Below are 18,292 nucleotides of genomic sequence, written 5' to 3' on the forward strand. Positions count from 1 at the left end.
AATGTATGTATTAGAAAATGCTTTTTACTTGTCATAGCATGGAGATCATTCAAAGACCAATGAATGAAGCTTTGAGCCAGTTCTCATGATCGTCTTGCGTAAGGCGAGCAGCATTTAAAGGTCACTATTACGTCTAAACTACTACACTTCACTATCTACTACGCTCTTTGGTTAGAATAAGTAGCTAATGGCCGTGGAGGCTTCATCTTCTTCTCTGGCTTATTTAATCAAGTATATTAATCGCCATTTGCATAGCGTATAATTTATCACAGGATTGTGTTTCTAAAGGAGATAAAAATCGAGAATTCTCTAGAATGAAATGAATAGAAAAGTAAGTATACGAGGAAAATCTTATTATTATTCAGTATAAAAAATGAGATAATAATTTCTAATTAAAGGTGAAAAGAATTGGTGATGGAAATACCTGAATAATGGAACGAGGTCAATCCTTCAACAACGCCACCTTTCTTTCAAGATCTATTGATCTATTCTGAACACTGTTTCTAAATAAATTCAAAACGGTCCAATTAAAAGTTACATTGTCATTTCTTCGATAATGTACGCTTCTTTTCGTTAAGTGCATTGTGCAAGACTTAATGCAAGGCTTTAACTTGAAATCGGAATCGGCTTACTCGGTATCTTGTTTTTCTACAGAGATATTACTCTTACGAACGAAATCGTATACGAATAAACTTTTTTATTGAATTGCGTAGTCACTGTTTCTACGTTTGCATCACTGTTTGTACGCAACTTATCTCTGATACGTGATAAGAAAACAGGAATCTTAAATCTCGAATTTAAATTTCAAAATTTTTGTCTCTCATTTACACATTAAAAACATGGAATTTCACTTTTTTGAAAATTCAAATATCCGAGAATTTAATTATCGAATCCAAGATGTTAAATATTTCAAATTATGGTTATGATCATTATCTAAATGAATATTCTAATGGATAAAAAATTACGTGACGTATTTCAAGAAACGTTTCAAAAAGTATTTTAAGAAAAAAGAAGTTGACTTAGGCATTTCAAGGTTACGAAGCAAACAATCGATTTAATAATAATTAATTAATTCGAAGGGAGATTAAAATACTCTTTATATATTCCCACTCAAATGTTAGTCCATCGGGGTAATATTTCGCGGAACGTTGAACGAACGACATCCCATTAACCCTTTCGCAATGGCGGGGGACCCGCGAGCAATAAAATGCGAGCGTCATTCTAATTTATTTAGCGTGCATTAGCAAGTGACGACTAGCGACGCGACGAGTTCGGTCGTCGAATAATCCACGCTCGATCCATTCTGGGCTGCACGTGTGCTCGTATGAAAGGCAAACCTGCACATGTTGTCCATATGGTCATACGGATACGCGTGGCAAGAGAGTACATAGACGTTTTGTAAACGCTCACGTTTTCTATACGACTCTCCGTAATGCTACTCAGACCGTGTTCTCGCTTTTGTGTTACAGCTTGCATTCGTTTACAAGCAATCTTCACCTACTGATACCGATCGACGATCGACTTTACCATCGAAGATTTACTGTTACGAGTATACGATAAATCTACAAGGAAAACGATCTTCTCTGGAGAGTAAAAAAAAAAAAAAAAAAAAAAAAAGATTGGATTATATATCTCTGATAGATCTAATAGAATCGCAAAAAGTAGGAAAAATATATAAAAATTGAAAAACTTACATTTGTTCCGTATCAGATTCAGGAGAATAATGATGCATATATATATATATATATGATATTCTAAATATGTAAAAAATGCTACCTCCAATTTGATGATTTTTTTTTGATGATTTTTTTCAAATTTAGATATATAGAATTCTGTTTTTTTCACCGAATTTAAATGCAGTATTGAATAAAAAAATATGAACTTCTATGAACTTCATTCATAGCAGGAACAATTTGTACAAAGAAAATAAATATATATAATTAAATAAAAGAGTAGGATGATATATATATATATCAAATAAAGATTGTATAGATATGATTTAAATATTTCAATAGTTTTACATATATATATAACTTTGAACACTAAAAATAAAGTAAAATAAAGTCAATTATAAAAATTCACCAAAAATATTTATATAAACAAAGATGGAGATGATAACTTGTGGAAAGATAAAAACCAGTGACAGACATCTAGCGACAATTTCAGAAATTAGTGAGCGTCTCAGACGTACTCGAGACGTACGAACGTTGCGAAATATAATCAAAAGCTATCGCGAAGAGAATCGAGCATGACTAAATTCATTTTTGCACAATTTAATGGTAACGTAATATAATCGAAGCGTAACGAGAGGACCAAAAGATGCGTCCGGTGAATCGGCGTCATAAGCAACAAAGAGTTTATGCTAATGGCTAACGTGCAGCGATTTTACAATATCAGACTCGGTCGACACGCGTGCCTCGAATCGAATCCACGAGGACGCCACTCGTGCACGTGCACACACACGTCTGTGGAATTCCTCGTTTCCCCCTTCGAATGGCATTCCTCAGGCCTCTGTCGTGTCACCTTCTTCCTCGAACAATTGAGTCGCGATGCTATTTGTCGATCCCCAACCGTATATCCGAATGAGCAAATACCTTGTGAAACCTCTTCCGTAGAAATGGAAACGGATTCGAAGCGTCTCGACATGCTATCTCATTACTCATCTGCATTGTGAATTTGTCTTTTTAGTTGGTTGATATAGTGTGTGTTGGCTTCGCGAATTTCGACCGTGAAAAGGATAATGATATCTAGATGACATATACGAGTTGGTTGTATACAATATATATCTTTTTTTTAAGTAGAATATTCCCTTGACATCTAGGATAGAAACTCGTTTAAAGTAAATATATATACACATCTATCTGGTACTTATTATATTACTATCCCCACTTTTTAAAAAGTTCAGAGAGAGCATTGAACGTGAATGAGGTAAAGTGTCGAACAAACTCGATTCCTATCGATTATTTTGACAAATCGATAATTTCATAGATGTCACTTTCCGGATTAGTATTCGATTCCAGACTAAAGAGGGTACTACTGTATCATAGTTACTGAATATATTGTGAATATGTTGAAATGGAAACATTAAACGTATATATCTATATATTGGGTAAAATAAATTCTTCTATCTTCATTTTATCGAAACTTCGCTGAATGTGCGAAACATCCAGCGTCCCGGTTTACCTGGCCAAGTAGCACATTCGCAAGTTGGCGCAGTACCACGACCTAAATTTCGTGTCCGTTAAATATTTCATGTTGCAGTGGTGACCGTGTACTAGAGATAATACTCGACGCAAAGCAGACACGCTTTTTCTGCCGACCATCCACTTTGTTGGTCGATAATGTTGGTCCATTTATGATCGGTATAGGATAATATACTATTTTAGCATATACACAAACCATTCAACGCAAAATTACTAACAAACATTTCGTCGGGTATATTTACGAAATATACTTTATATTACGACTATGTTTCTTCAATGGTATTCAAGATATTTCTTTTCTTCTAATAAAATAATTTTGTAACGATAAACTTGACATCTAACATATTATTATAATGAAATACATGAATAAATAATTCGCTTTCATTTCTATAATAATAAGAGTAGCGATAAGAAACATTAGATATTCCAATCCTAGAAATATATACTAGTATTTTGCCAAGTCGATGGTAGAATAAACGAAACTTTGTTATGACATGTACCAGTTTCATTACTTGTTCCCAATTCCCAGCACTGACAGCTTTATAAGCTGATACCATTTATGCTCGTTCAAAATGATGTTTCGCTAGTCACGCGACGTATAACGAAAGGTTTCTTCTTACTATGGAAGACATGGATATGCAAATTATTAATTCTTTGACTATTAATTCTAAAATATTTGATAGAAAATATAAACAAAAAAACGAAATAATTTAAAAAATTACATAGAAAATTGAAATAAAATTAAAAGAATTTATTTTTAATTATGTTAAACGAATATTTGTTCAATAAAATGAGAGAGAAAGTTACTTGAAAATTACATTATTTTGGAAAAAATTTGGACACGAACCAATATTAAAATTCCATTCATCACTGGTGGCCAAGAAATGTTACATAAGAGAAAGTAGGTCACGCTAAATTATAGGCTAAAGTAATTCACCTTGATCAAAACTGGTATTAAAAACCCCAATTAATTCTGTGTACAGATTCTTTTCATCAATTTATTTTATCTGGTGTGAAAGATACCATTACGACCAACATCCTGTAGATTAAAAAATAAACGTAACGGTTTGTATGTGCAAGTAAACCTGCAATTTATTTATCGATAATATAATTTTAGCGCCATTACATTGTGCATGCCGATGAACCACATGCAGGTACCAGTTCCCCGTTTATATTCGGGTCACCAATAAAGAAAGGATATGAGTCGTTGAGATTACCAACGACAGGTTGAATAAATTATACTGATCGTTACGTGGCATAAGAGCGACGTGCAGATCGTTCCATGAACTATTCACTGGTTTTATTCGTACGTTAGCAAGGAGACAAAAAAAAAAAAAAAAAAAAATTTATTGAAACTTTTTTAAAACGAAACTTTCTTTTTAACTTTTTGTTATTAATTAAATATTTATTTTTTATAAAAAAAAAATCGATGAATAGAATTATTTATTTTGCCTAAGAAAATATTGAGGAAAAAAAATTTCAATCGTTCTTCATTTTTTAACAAGTTCATTATCTCGAACTTCTATGTTCGCATTAAAGTGAAAGTCAACTCGCAGAAACATCTGTACTCGGGTTAGTGCACTAAGAAGATGTCTGAAGTGCATGGGTGCCCTTGAGAGCAGCAGGTTCTCATTAGCGGTATTTACTTCATTACCAAAGAAAAACTTAATTAAATTGAACGAACGTGACCTCTCGACCAACTAGGAATTATATCCATTTATCTAAAGACTTCAATCGTTTGAAATTTAATTTAATCTAATATCTTTTAATCTAAAAATAAAATATCTAATATCGAATCTTTATTTTTATTATCCGAGATTTTCTATTTCAGATAAAATTTAAAAAAAATAACAGAAAGATTAGGTGTAATTTCAAAGGCTATGGAGGATTAACGTCGGACGAACTTTGTCGTTACAAAGACCATTCACCTCTGAAAGTTCACTACACATGTCTGTAGGGTGACTGTAGGTCACCCATTGAAATTTTCCCTTAATGCAACGCCTCTTTAATTACAATTCGTCGTGAAAGACGACATTTCAAGAATGTCGTACGTGCATATATAGTTGACATTTAATTGGTTTCGTGTTTCCATATAATTCCAAATAACCGATGAAAAAGTTTCTTAATGAAAACAGAAAAAAAATTATTACTAAATTATTATTAGATCATTATTAGATCCCTTTAATATTTCTATATACAAATATTTCTTATTTTCTTAAAATAGAAGAATTGGAAGAATTTTGATGATTTTATTTTATTTTTTTTTTTTTAGAACCAACCATCATAAAGCTTCATCAATGTACAAAACGTTAAGAAGAAAACGATTTCAAGAGAGAAGAAATAAAATTGAAGTTGCTATATCACCGGCCATTTGTCGCCCGGTTGTAATGATCGGCCGAGGCTCATGAAAATTGAATTACGAGCGTAGCCAAGAAAAACTTGTTTTCGTTGGTCGTTGGGTAGATACGATCGATAAGGGTGTTAGGAGTGTGAGCACGAAATGTAAGGCACACGGAATAGGCCGGCTCGATTCTGTCGAGCAATAAAGCACAGTTTGGGTTGGCACATACAGAGTGACTCACGATCAGAAGGGAAACCGTTTCACGCGTTGCTCCGACCGCCCGGTCCAATTTACCAACCAGCTTGATCAATATTGCATGTGGCACAACTGCAAACAAAGTCGTGAAACACTTCCTTCCTCCCAGAACTTTTTTCGATCTCTTTAAGTGTCACGATTCTTTCCTCTAAAATATATATATATATATATATATATATATATATATTTGATACGAGAGAAAAATTTGACATTAAAGAAAAGTTACTCGGATATATTCAATTGTGAGGATGAATTTCGAATAATTCAATACGATATTTTTTACATTAAAAAAATTAACTATTCTGATATTTTATATAAATTATTCTTATAACAAGAAATAGATAGCTTTTTCTCTCAAAATACAATTCGCCCACAGTTATCAGATATTACTTATTAATTTTATTCTCGGTTAGAAGATAACAACGAATCATTAAGTTGTAAATTAACAATATTATTTATATATATATAGAATAGATATATAATGTATACTAAGTTGTAAATTAACAAACCTATAATATCGCGTCTCATTGATAAAAAAATTATGAATAAAGCTTCTGGTTCTTTTTTTCACAGATGACTTCCGCTCGACAGACGACGATTTCAAACGAAGATGGAAGCGAGAATTGTTAATGAATCAAGATAATGGTGTTACTGGATACTGAGCCCTCCCAAAGATGAAACCTTTCTTCTTTTTTTTTTTATCGGCGGAAACGCGAACAACAAAGAACACCGCAGCGGAACATTACCTTCTTTTATATCCGCCTTATTCGATTTTCCTATACGATTCGTCATACCATTCCTTTGTAAACGGGTCCTATTTATATAACACGGGGAGGGCATAAACGCACGTGTAACATGCTCCAACGATTTTTGTATACGGCCAAAGTGGGCGTGCACCAATATCGCAAACACGGGCGGACAATTATTGGTGGGGGCCTTGAATATGGCGTATGACGTCACCTAGTCATTCTCCCCTTTTTATTATCGTAACAAGAGGGTAGTAGCTGTGTCCTGTTATCGAAGAGAGACCACCCCCAATAAGAAGTTTCTATATACCAATTTAACGCGCGCTGGAGGAAGGAGGGGGAGGGGGATGGACGAAAATATCTCCACTCCCGTTTCCTGCCCGTGAAAGTTCAAACGTTAATCGACTGAAAAATTGTATATTCGTTCTTCACGAATATTGACGTTAACTTTTTGTATACTTTTTGACGAGTTAAGTGTATTTCTTTTATTATGAAGTAGAATTTTTTTTTTTATATTTTAAACTAACTTTAAGCTATTATAACTTTTTATATTTTATATTATAACTTTTTAAGCTATTATTAAGGGAAAAAAATTTATTATTTATAAATGAAAATTCATCGCTTAAGGCTATAATTTTTATCGATGGAGAAGAAAGTTTTAAAAGTAATTAAACGATAATTTGGAAATGTTTAAGGGAAAGATATCTATCGTTCATAACTTGTCAATGGAGAAGGAAGTCTTGAAATAATAAAAAATCATGTGTTGCAATGCCAGACAAATGATAATTTATAATATATAATTATATATAATTATATTATATATAATTTATAATATATAAAAGTTTCTCTAATAAAAGTAAATAAGATATTATGTATTTATTTTAAAGAAAATGATTCGTGAAAGTATTTGAACATTATTTTATAAAAAAATTTATTTAATTCGAAAATTCTGATTTTTAATGAAACTTTATACATATGTAGAATATAATTAGCGAATATAAGTAGAACAACATTTCTTTCCAATATTTGATACCATTTCTACTTTTTTTTTTACAGTATTAAATTTTGAACATTTTTTTTAATTTAAAATTTTGTTTTAGCCGACATCATTAAAAAGTTATATTTAAATATAATGAAAATTGAAAATTTTGAACATTGATTTCATCCTTTTAAAATCCTAATGAAAAAGAAATTTATATGCGATCCATTCACGTTCTGTCCAATAACAAAATTTTATTAAAAAATAAAAAAGTACTCCAATACTTTCTTATACACGTTAAATAGAAAAAATTAATATCACTTTCAATGGAATGAATATTGATCTTTCAAAATAATACCAGATTCTTATTTTTATTCCTATTCTTCGACATGTAATACATTTTACAATAATTCATCACAATTTTTCTTTAATAAATGAAAAAAAAAAAAAAAAGAAAAAGAAAGAAAGAAAGAAAACAGAAAGGATCGATTCGGAAAACACAGACGGAGAATTGACAAGTGACGACGGCGGTCGAGTGTTTGTTGTAGGGTCCGCCGGCCCGACTTGACCCTACGATTGTGCTCCGTCTACCTTTACTAATCCCTCCGGCTAAGCGGATCTATCTTGTGCGTTGCACGTTTCCGGTCTGCGGCTTACACTTGTACACTCGCCGTTTTCACAGCGAACTCCAACGATAGGCTACTTGCCTGTCCTTATCCAAATCGGCTCGGTTAATCGGGTGGAATCGAATGTCAACAACCGGTTGTGTATATCGCCGTTCGGTTAACCTTGCTGTGCGCATTGCTGTTACGTATCGAAAGAAGAAAAGAAAAAACGTGACTAAGCTCGTTCACCGAGCTGGTGCGGTTGGACCTCGTTCCTAGTAACGCTATACCAAAAAACAGACCGAGTTTTTTTTCCAATTAAGATTATTGCCCACAGAATGTTGACATATTCTCGAAAGGTCGAATCTAGAAGAGAAAAGTGGACACAAAATAGTATACAAAAATATCGAAGTTTTATTTATCAAGTTATAAGTTATTAAATAAATTAAAAATCGAAATTTTCGCATACACCAATTTTTCGTTTATACCATTTTATTAATTGAAAAATTTTTCTACAAATTCTAATGATATATATTCTAATGATATTTGAAAAAAATATTGAAATTAGTTCCAATAAGATATCACGTAGAAAATATTTTCAGCAGATATTCAGAATAAGGTATGTATGTTTGTCTGCATGTTTTCACGTCGAATAATCAATACAATAACAAGCGTATAAAAGCGCTCGCTTTATATTGGTGTTGACATAATATCGCGAACAAAGCGATATAACGATAACAAAACCAAGCCCCATAACGTAACAGGTACTGACATTGTATCCGATTTGAATGTTTAATACATAATACGTGTATTTCTTTATCAGAGAAGGGATAAAATTTATCCTAACCCTAAAATCGTAAGTAAATTTAAATCTGCCACTGTTAATAATATTATCAAAATAATAATCTTGAGATTTAAATGTCACATAGAATTACGTAGATTTTAATTCACGTAACCAATACGAGCACAATTATTATTCGATCGACCGGTTTCCTCCGAAAAATAACACAAAACTGCGAACGGTCTACGAAGTATATTTAACTTGTTTGCTTTAAGTAAACACTCTGTTCTCCTTTCCGTGTTGTCATGTGAGCGCTGTCGTCGCCAATTTAGTGATGTGCGCGCGGTGTCCAAATAGAAGATCGAACGTTGAATCTAACGAAAAAAAAAAAAAAAAAAAAAAAAAAAANAAAAAAAAAAAAAGAAACATCGAGCGAGTGTGATATCGAGTTAAAATAAAATTGTTTCATTTAAACAAGATGAACGAGACGTAAGAAACGTGCATTACAGCATTGCGTTACACGTGGATATCGAATTGTTACTGTTGTACTCTTGTCTGTCAATCGTCGGGTCTTAAGTTTCATATGAATCGTATGAATAAAAAAGCTAATCGTGCAATTGTCATTTAAAAACGACATATACTCGCGAAAGAATATATTACGAGAGCGACTCTCTTTTATTCTTCAAAATTTTTCAAATCGATAACAATTCGATCGATCTTCGTTCAAAATTTTTCTAGACGAGAGCAAAAACATTTATTTTTCCACTTAAAACACGCATTCTACTTTTAAGAATTAACTCTAAACAATTTTTCTCTCGAATGGATTCACTTCACTCAAGATCGATAATGATTTATCGATTCAAAAAAATTGCGATAGCAAATTCTCAATAATTTCATAGAATATAACACATCCCTATTCCATCCAATCCCTATCTTACCAACCGTCAATCGAATCATCCGTTTCCACTTTGGAACAAACGTAGGCAAAGAAGAAGAGAGGCAAAGAAGCGGAAAGCGAAAGGCGGAGACTAAAAAGCTCGAGTGCCGGAAAAGGAGACGCGGACCGTGAAAGGTACGCGAAACGAGAGTGGTACTGCGAAAAAGCGGGAGACAAGACGGGGAAGAATCCCGGCGGACAGTGGCGCGAGATATCGGGTAACATTCGTCATGGTGAGTGCGGAGACGTCGACCTCGCGGAGATACACGCCTGTCGGGACTGGTCGCGAAACTCTTCCAACGACCATCAACCGACCGTCAACGCGGTGGAACGAGTCCACGACAAATTTAATCTTCTCGCGAGCCGGACTTGGTTTCCGTGATGGAACGAACGTTCACAGATCCTCGTTTCCGCCGAGAGATTCGCGGCCGATTGTCAGACTGAAAGTTTCGAATAAGTTCGTGTGGAACAATGGAAATAAAGCGAAATATTTATGTACCGGGCTCCCTATATTCGTGGAATACTTTGGAACTAACTTTTGGAACGTTGATTTTAAGAGAAAATATAAGTCGATGTACGGGAATATTGAGGTTTATTAATTTAATAAGTTGGATGAAGATAGAACTATCTCGCTTTATCTTCGTTTCCTTTCACAAACTTTCTAACCTAACCTAATATAATTGCTCACAGCTTGATAAATAAGCCTTAACATTTTTACGTACTTTCGTATTTGTTTTCAATCTTAGTTTAATATCTACCTTCAAAATATTCCTTAAATATATTATCCTGTACAAATAAACATTGTTTGAAAATATTATTTTGTTTAATTTTTTGGATCTGATATTACAACTCTACTTTTTTCAGCATTGATGATCCTTGGTCGATGAAATATTATCAGAGGAGAGATATACCATATTCTAATATAATGAAAAAAATAAATAAATAAATAAAAAGAAAAAGAAACAATAAAGGACTACTGGAACGTTCTCGAGCTATTTTACAGCTTCGTTTATTGCGACTATCGCGATTATTGCGCCATCGATCGGGAGAATACGGTAAACTCGCCATTGGCGAGTCGTGATAATTACGAAGGATACATTTCAGGAAAAGGGTTGAGTGTGGTTAAGCTCTGGTGGATGTTGATGAGTTTTTCGAGAGTTTTGGAGATGAAATATTCGAGTGCTTTCCGGAATTAAGCGCGCTTTCTTTGCGGTCGGTTACAAAGTGTTGGAGTTAGGTTAGGTTCAATTCTGCGTTTCTTAAACTAGAATGTTTTTTGCGAGAGCAAATTTCTCGTCGAATATTCTTCTCAGAAAATTATTGTTCGTTAATTTTTAATTGCGTTAAAAAGAGATTGTTGCAATTCGAATTATTTGAATTATTAATTTCGAAAACATTAATTTAAAATTCATCTTGACATTTTTATTTTTTAACTTTTAACTTAATAATTGATTTTTCAAAACTCTTAAATTCCCTTAGATTTCAAGTTTTTTCCTTCTAGATATTCATAAATTTATATTTCAGAAAAGAAAGAAACGCAAATGTCACGCTTCCCAGAGAGAGACTTCCCCCTAAACACATAGAAAGATACTCTTGTTCCGCGCAAAACAGCGCCAGGTCAACGACACTTTAACTGGTACGAAATTAACCCTCCGCACGAGAGATCCACCTTTAACTCCAGGAGTCCTCGTAATCGCTTGTTTCTAGATCTCAATTCCGTATAACCAAGAGCTAATTGTATCAAAGTAGGGAGGAGAGGAGAAACGGCAAAGTGGAAAACGTTTCCACGTAACTCGATCAACGTCAAGGTGTCCACCCATGTTACCGCGTCTACGACCAGTCTGACCACTTATCGACATCTGTAAATGCACCTTGAACGGGTCCAACGACGACTTTATCCATCGTTGTTGATTCACCGCCAGTTATCGATAAATTAACGCGGCGTAAACTTGACGCGTTATCGTGCGTTGGCCACGCCTCTCTCCCTTTCTATACCGAAAACGGGAGAGATCGTGGGATGGACGTGTGTTGCAACCGATAACGATAACGATGCATCGCCGACCATGGTTGCGGAAAACGATCGCCCACAGGTTTGTTTAATAATTTTTTCTTTCTATTTATTCATTGTCTTCCTTTCTTTTCCAATTATTTAAAATTTTTTTTTTCTAATTTAAGAAATATTACGTACGTACGTTTAAGAATAATACACACTGCGCGATGTCTTTCGAGAGGTTAGGTTAAGTTACGAATTTACGAATCATTATGGATTCGAAGAACGATCATCATTATTATACATACGTATGTACATAATAGCATCTAATAGTTATTTTATTTGTTCTTTTTTCCCAATTACTTGAAAATTTTTCCAATTTAAAAAATATAACGTACACGTATGTGTCGTGTCGATGTTCTTTAAGAGGTTATGTTTGGACATGCGGATTCGAAAAATTTAATCGCCCACGATTTATCCAATAATTCATCATAGATCTAACAATTCTTCTCTTTTTTTTCTAGTTACTTAAAAAAATGTCACCAATTTAAAAAATATCACACGCAAGAGGTTAATTACGTACAAGAAATTATTCTTTTCGCTCGAAGTTTTCCAGTTTTCGTTTGTGCAAAATCTATCAAATATATAACATCGAAGTAAACGTTTGGTAGAGCATCGATATGGAAGATGGTGCACAAGAAACGCTGGCAGTGAAGTTCCGGGTGAAACGAACGCTTTGCATGCGTGTATCAGCCTTCCCCATAAAGCTTAATTGCGATTGAAGGTCTTCGGCATAACCCAGACATGGATTAAGGTGCAACCATAGAAGCATACACGTTACAAAGTGCCGGTTACCGGTTTGAAGCGTTTATTAATGCAATAACGTGCCGCGATAAACTTCCACCATAATTCGCCTCATTTCATTTTAATCTTAAGTTTAACGTTATACGTTATCATTCGAAAACGTGCAAGCAAAACATGTTCTTTAAAACACGATTCCATCGAAATAACGTTCTTTTTCCATTCAAATACGATTGTAACGTAATTAAATAATTTGACGAGATTTTGACACCTCACGAATTGTCGATACATTCGTAAATTAATTTTTAAGGATCTGTTGATTTAACGCGAATTTCAAAAAATTTTCTACACCAATTTTTTTTTTTTTTTTTACATTTTCGATTCGATTTCTAAAATTGATCTTCCAAAAATAACTCTATTAAAATGTTTTTTTTCAAAGATTCAATAATCAAGATTTAAGTTTTAAAAATACACGAATATTTCGTTCGTTAATCTTTCAGATTATTAAATCCTAAATTCTTTCTCGACGAGTAAAGTTAATGTCTCTTAAGTTATCTCGTTGAATCACGAGTCAAGTTCACTTTGAACGCGAGGGAGGATGCACAAAAGTGCCGAAACCGTTTTTTTCCACCCTTTGGTGAATGAGTTTAGAAAGGGTTAACGCGCTCCTGGGCATTCGAGTATATAGGGTGGAAGGAACCACAATTTCGCCAACAATGCGGCTAGCTTCATCGCCGCGTTATGTGTAGGTAGGGTATGGAGATTCTGTAGAGGAGGAAACGTTTGAATTACTGGTTATGCAATCGTGCTAAGATATTGTGGATGAAGAAGACATGTTGTATTAGAAGAAGATGATAATGAAATTTTATGATCGAATAATTTCTATAACGTAGTCGTCTTTTATTTTTCGATCTTTGAATTTAAGTAAAAATTATCATGCGCTTTTCATCGCAAGAAACAATATTTCGTTATATTTTATATTTTTTCAAATTCGTAAATATTGTTCTGAAAATTGATAATTCAATTCGATTTACGATCTCTGAATTTAAGTAAAAATTATCATGTGTTTTTCATCGCAAGAAACAATATTTCGTTATATTTTATATTTTTTCAAATTTTTAATAAATGTTGCTTTAATGAAAATTGATAATTCAATTTTTTTTACAATCTAATAGTTTCTATAATCATCTCTTATTTTTCGATCTCTGAATTTAAGTAAAAATTATCATGCGCTTTTCATCGCAAGAAACAATATTTCGTTATATTTTATATTTTTTTAAATTTATAAATAAATAAAATTTTTAAATAAATGTTACTTTAATGAAAATTGATAATTCAATTTTTTTTACAATCTAATAGTTTCTATAATCATCTCTTATTTTTCGATCTCTGAATTTAAGTAAAAATTATTATGCGCTTTTCATCGCAAGAAACAATATTTCGTAAATAAATATATTTTATATTTTTTCAAATTCGTAATAAATGTTGTTTTAGTGAAAATTAATAATTTAATTCGTTTTACGATCTCTTATTTTTCGATCTCTGAATTTAAGTAAAAATTATCATGCGTTTTTCATCGCAAGAAACAATATTTCGTTATATTTTATATTTTTTCAAATTCGTAAATATTGTTTTGAAAATTGATAATTCAATTCGTTTTACGATCTCTTATTTTTCGATCTCTGAATTTAAGTAAAAATTATCATGCGCTCTTCATCGCAAGAAACAATATTTGTTATATTTTATATTTTTTCAAATTCGTAATAAATGTTGTTTTAGTGAAAATTGATAATTCAATTTGTTTTACGATCTCTTATTTTTCGATCTCTGAATTTAATTAAAAAAAAAAAGAGATAAATAAAATTATCATGCATTCTGCATCGCAAGAAACAATATTTCGTTATATTTTATATATTTTTTTTAAAATCGTAAATGTTGTTTTATCTTGTTACCGAGCAATATCCTGTTACTATAATTTATCGCACATTATCTAACCTAATAATATGCATGTTACGCGATTTATAGAACGTTAAAAACAGGCTACGTTAAAGGCTGATAAACTACGCGCTATTGGAAATCCATAATGCATCGTTCCACACGCAGGAAAGTACATTGAGGCACATTTGTTCCGTTGATAAAAATAATATCCATCGCAAACAATTCGTTCTTCTTATTTATTTGAACATTTTGCAACTGCCTATCGAATCGAAGAAGAAGTTTTTCTCTCCACACAGACGATAAAACGGAAAAAAAAATTTTTTTCGAATCTTCTCTTTCTCTTTCTCCCTTTTCTCTCATTCTCTCCGCTTTCTTCCTTCCATTCCACGAGCATCGTTGCACGAAACGAAACATTCGAGATAAAATCCCGATTTTCTTCTTAAATATCGGATATTCAGAAGTGAAGAACGAGTGCTTCTCCTTTTTTCATCCGCTTTCTTTCGTTGTAGAATCGTTGCACGAAACGAAATTCTGGATAAAATTTTTTTTCTTCTTTACGCCAAATATCGGTTCAACGAGTGAAGAACGAGCGCTTTTCTCTTTCGATCCACTTTTTCATCGTCCTCTTCCCCCTTTTCTTTCTTCAATTGCACGAAACCAAACGTTCGAGATAAAATCTCGATTTTTCTTCTTTGCATATTCTAAGTATCGGATAATATTCAGCAGTGGAAAACGAGTACTTTTCTCTTTTTTTCTTCCATTCACGAAACGAAATATTCGAGATAAAATATTCGATTTTCTTCTTTGCATACTCTGAATATCGATTTGGTAGTGAAGAAAATCCAGATTTTCTTCTTTGCATAATTTAAATATCGGTTTAGCAATGAAGAAAATTTAGATTTTCTTCTTTACATACTCTGAATATCAATATTTAGCAGTGAAGAAAATCCAGATTTTCTTCTTTGCATATTTTAAATATCGGTTTAGCAATGAAGAAAATTTAGATTTTCTTCTTTACATACTCTGAATATCAATATTCAGCAGTGAAGAAAATTTAGATTTTCTTCTTTACATACTCTAAATATCGATTTGGTAGTGAAGAAAATCCAGATTTTCTTCTCTGCATATTTTAAATATCGGTTTAGCAATAAAGAAAATTTAGATTTTCTTCTTTACATACTCTGAATATCAATATTTAGCAGTGAAGAAAATTTAGATTTTCTTCTTTACATACTCTAAATATCGGTTTAGCAGTGAAGAAAATCCAGATTTTCTTCTTTGCATAATCGGTTTAGCAATGAAGAAAATTTAGATTTTCTTCTTTACATACTCTGAATATCAATATTTAGCAGTGAAGAAAATTTAGATTTTCTTCTTTACATACTCTAAATATCGATTTAGCAATGAAGAAAATTTAGATTTTCTTCTTTATATACTCTGAATATCAATATTTAGCAGTGAAGAAAATCCAGATTTTCTTCTTTGCATACTTTAAATATCGGTTTAGCAGTGAAGAAAATCCAGATTTTCTTCTTTGCATAATTTAAATATCGGTTTAGCAATGAAGAAAATTTAGATTTTCTTCTTTATATACTCTAAATATTGGTTCAGCAGTGAAGAAAATCTAGATTTTCTTCTTTACATACTCTAAATATCGAATAATATTCAGCAGTGGAAAATGAGCGTTTCTGTCTTTTTTTTCTTCCATCCACGAATCTTGAAACGAAATATTCGAGATAAAATATCGATTTTCTTCTTTGCATATTCTGAATATCAGTTCAGCAGTGAAGAAAATTTAGATTTTCTTCTTTACGTACTCTAAATATCGAATAATATTCAGCAGTGGAAAACGAGTACTTTTCTCTTTCTTTCTTCAATTGCATGAAACGAAATATTCGAAATAAAATCCAGATTTTCTTGTTTGCATACTCTAAATATCGGTTCAACAGTGAAGAAAATCCAGATTTTCTTTTTTACGTACTCTAAATATCGAATAATATTCAGCAGTGAAAAACGAGCATTTCTCTCTCTTTTTTCTTCCATCCACGAATATCAAAACGGAACATTCGAGATAAAATCCAGATTTTCTTCTTTACGTACTCTAAACATCAACGATAATATTCAACGAGTGGGGACCGTTTCTCTTCTTTTCTCCGCTTTATTTCTTCCATCCTACGTTCAAAGTAAAATCCTTCTTTTTTTTCTCCAAACATTCCTTTTGCATCTAGATATCAGTCGAAGCAACGAGCGCGTTTATTTTTCCCCATTAATTCCACTTCACACGAGGCGAGCCCGGCGAATCGGGCGCGATTACGGGCGGAAAATCTCGGCCATTAGAAAATGGAAACGATTCACCGTTCAAACGGATGCGCCACGGATGCAATAGTTAAAAAAAAAAAAGTTTTTGCAAAGGTTTTGAATAGGCAAAATCTGCATATCCAGATGTACCGAAACAGAGAAGGATGGCTGCTCTCGAAACGGGCTTTTACGCTCCGCGACATTCAAGAGGAGCGTAATTAATCGAGTCGCGTGAATGGGAGACGCGAGCATTCCGTTTCGTAAGCGAAAACCATTTTTACCGACGTAGATGTTCGCGCCTGCGTGCAAATCTATTTATCCTCGAAAGTATATTTTTCTTTTTCTTTCTTTCTTTCTTTCTTTTTTTTTTCCCCTCCTCCTTCTTCTCGTTTCACCACGCGGAGAGCTTATCTACGATCAACACGCGCGATGCGGAAAAAACTCGAGATGCATTTGTGCATTTAATGGCACTCGTGGTCGCATTGTTGAAGGATACTTACGTCACTTCACCGTTCGCGGAAGTGTTTCAGAGAACCATACTTCTCGTGGAAAAATCATGGCAGGGATGAGGGGAGAGGGTATTGCGAGACGCTGTAAGTGCGAATTGGAAAGAGTTTTTCTTGCGGTCGTGGAATCTCTCGTTGCTCGTGGCCAAAAGTTTCTCACCGACTCGTTTTCGTGTGCCGTGTTATTGTTAAATTTTTACTTTTGAAATTTCCTTCTCGCGAATTATTTATCGGAAAAAATTGATATTCTATATTCGTCTAATTCGATTTTTCAGGAAAGGATCAAGTAGAGTACATTGAAATAAATTAAGTTGAACAACGGATAAATACAATATTCGATTAGTAATAAAAGGATATATTATTTAAATCTTTTATTTATGTCTCTACCTACTCGAGAGAATAGAGAATGAATAAAAAAATATATTTATATCAAACGAAACTCTTTCCTCAACAAGATAACATTAATAACAAAAAAAAATTACATATTCCAAGTTACCATTATTGCAGCAAAAGACAAAGCAGAATAAAGGGAATGAAAATAAATCCAAAAAGAATTCCAAGTTCCCCTTAACAAGTTCTGTCTTCGTGCAGTCTCTCATCTCGAAAGAGCATTGGAAAAGTAAGTAATAACTATCCCGGCGTAGAAGAATTCCTCTTAGCGAGAAGCACGAAAAAGTGCTAGGAACGACGAGGATAAAGAAAGAAAGAAAGAACGCGAGCAAAGACGTTGGAAACGGCGAGATGCGATTATGAGGGAAAGAGAAGTATAAAGAAAAAAACTTGGCTTCGAGCCAGGTCAATGCGAAAGTGCCACGCAACGATGGACGATGGGCCTGGCTTCGATCGAGCATCGCAGCTGCATCGCACCGAACCGTACGGCTCATATTACGGGAGTTGATGTCAGTGCGGCGA

The 18,292-nt window shown here is 33.2% G+C and overlaps 1 protein-coding gene and 1 long non-coding RNA gene across 5 annotated transcripts in view; one reads left to right on the top strand and one right to left on the bottom strand.

Annotated features, from left to right (window-relative positions):
* The window catches only part of LOC122720153 (wiskott-Aldrich syndrome protein family member 3), a 42,058-nt gene that overhangs the window by 14,043 nt on the left and 9,723 nt on the right, over positions 1-18,292 (bottom strand). Inside the window, exons 1-2 of one of the 4 annotated variants that reach the window (XM_043946681.1) lie at positions 425-564; positions 29-309 (exon numbers count right to left, since the gene is read on the bottom strand). The exons of the other annotated variants lie outside the window; for them this stretch is intronic. The gene's annotated coding sequence lies outside the window, so the exon portion shown is untranslated. Of the gene's footprint in view, positions 1-28; positions 310-424; positions 565-18,292 lie in introns of those variants that run through there. 4 annotated transcript variants of the gene reach the window in all.
* LOC122720182 lies at positions 10,942-12,803 on the top strand. Its single transcript, XR_006347726.1, has 4 exons — positions 10,942-11,084; positions 11,372-11,483; positions 11,555-11,937; positions 12,362-12,803. It is a non-coding gene; the product is annotated as an uncharacterized LOC122720182 (long non-coding RNA).

This window comes from Apis laboriosa, unplaced genomic scaffold (assembly GCF_014066325.1).
Source record: "Apis laboriosa isolate Shangri-la unplaced genomic scaffold, ASM1406632v1 scaffold105_cov147, whole genome shotgun sequence".
NCBI classification, from domain to species: Eukaryota; Metazoa; Arthropoda; class Insecta; order Hymenoptera; family Apidae; genus Apis; species Apis laboriosa.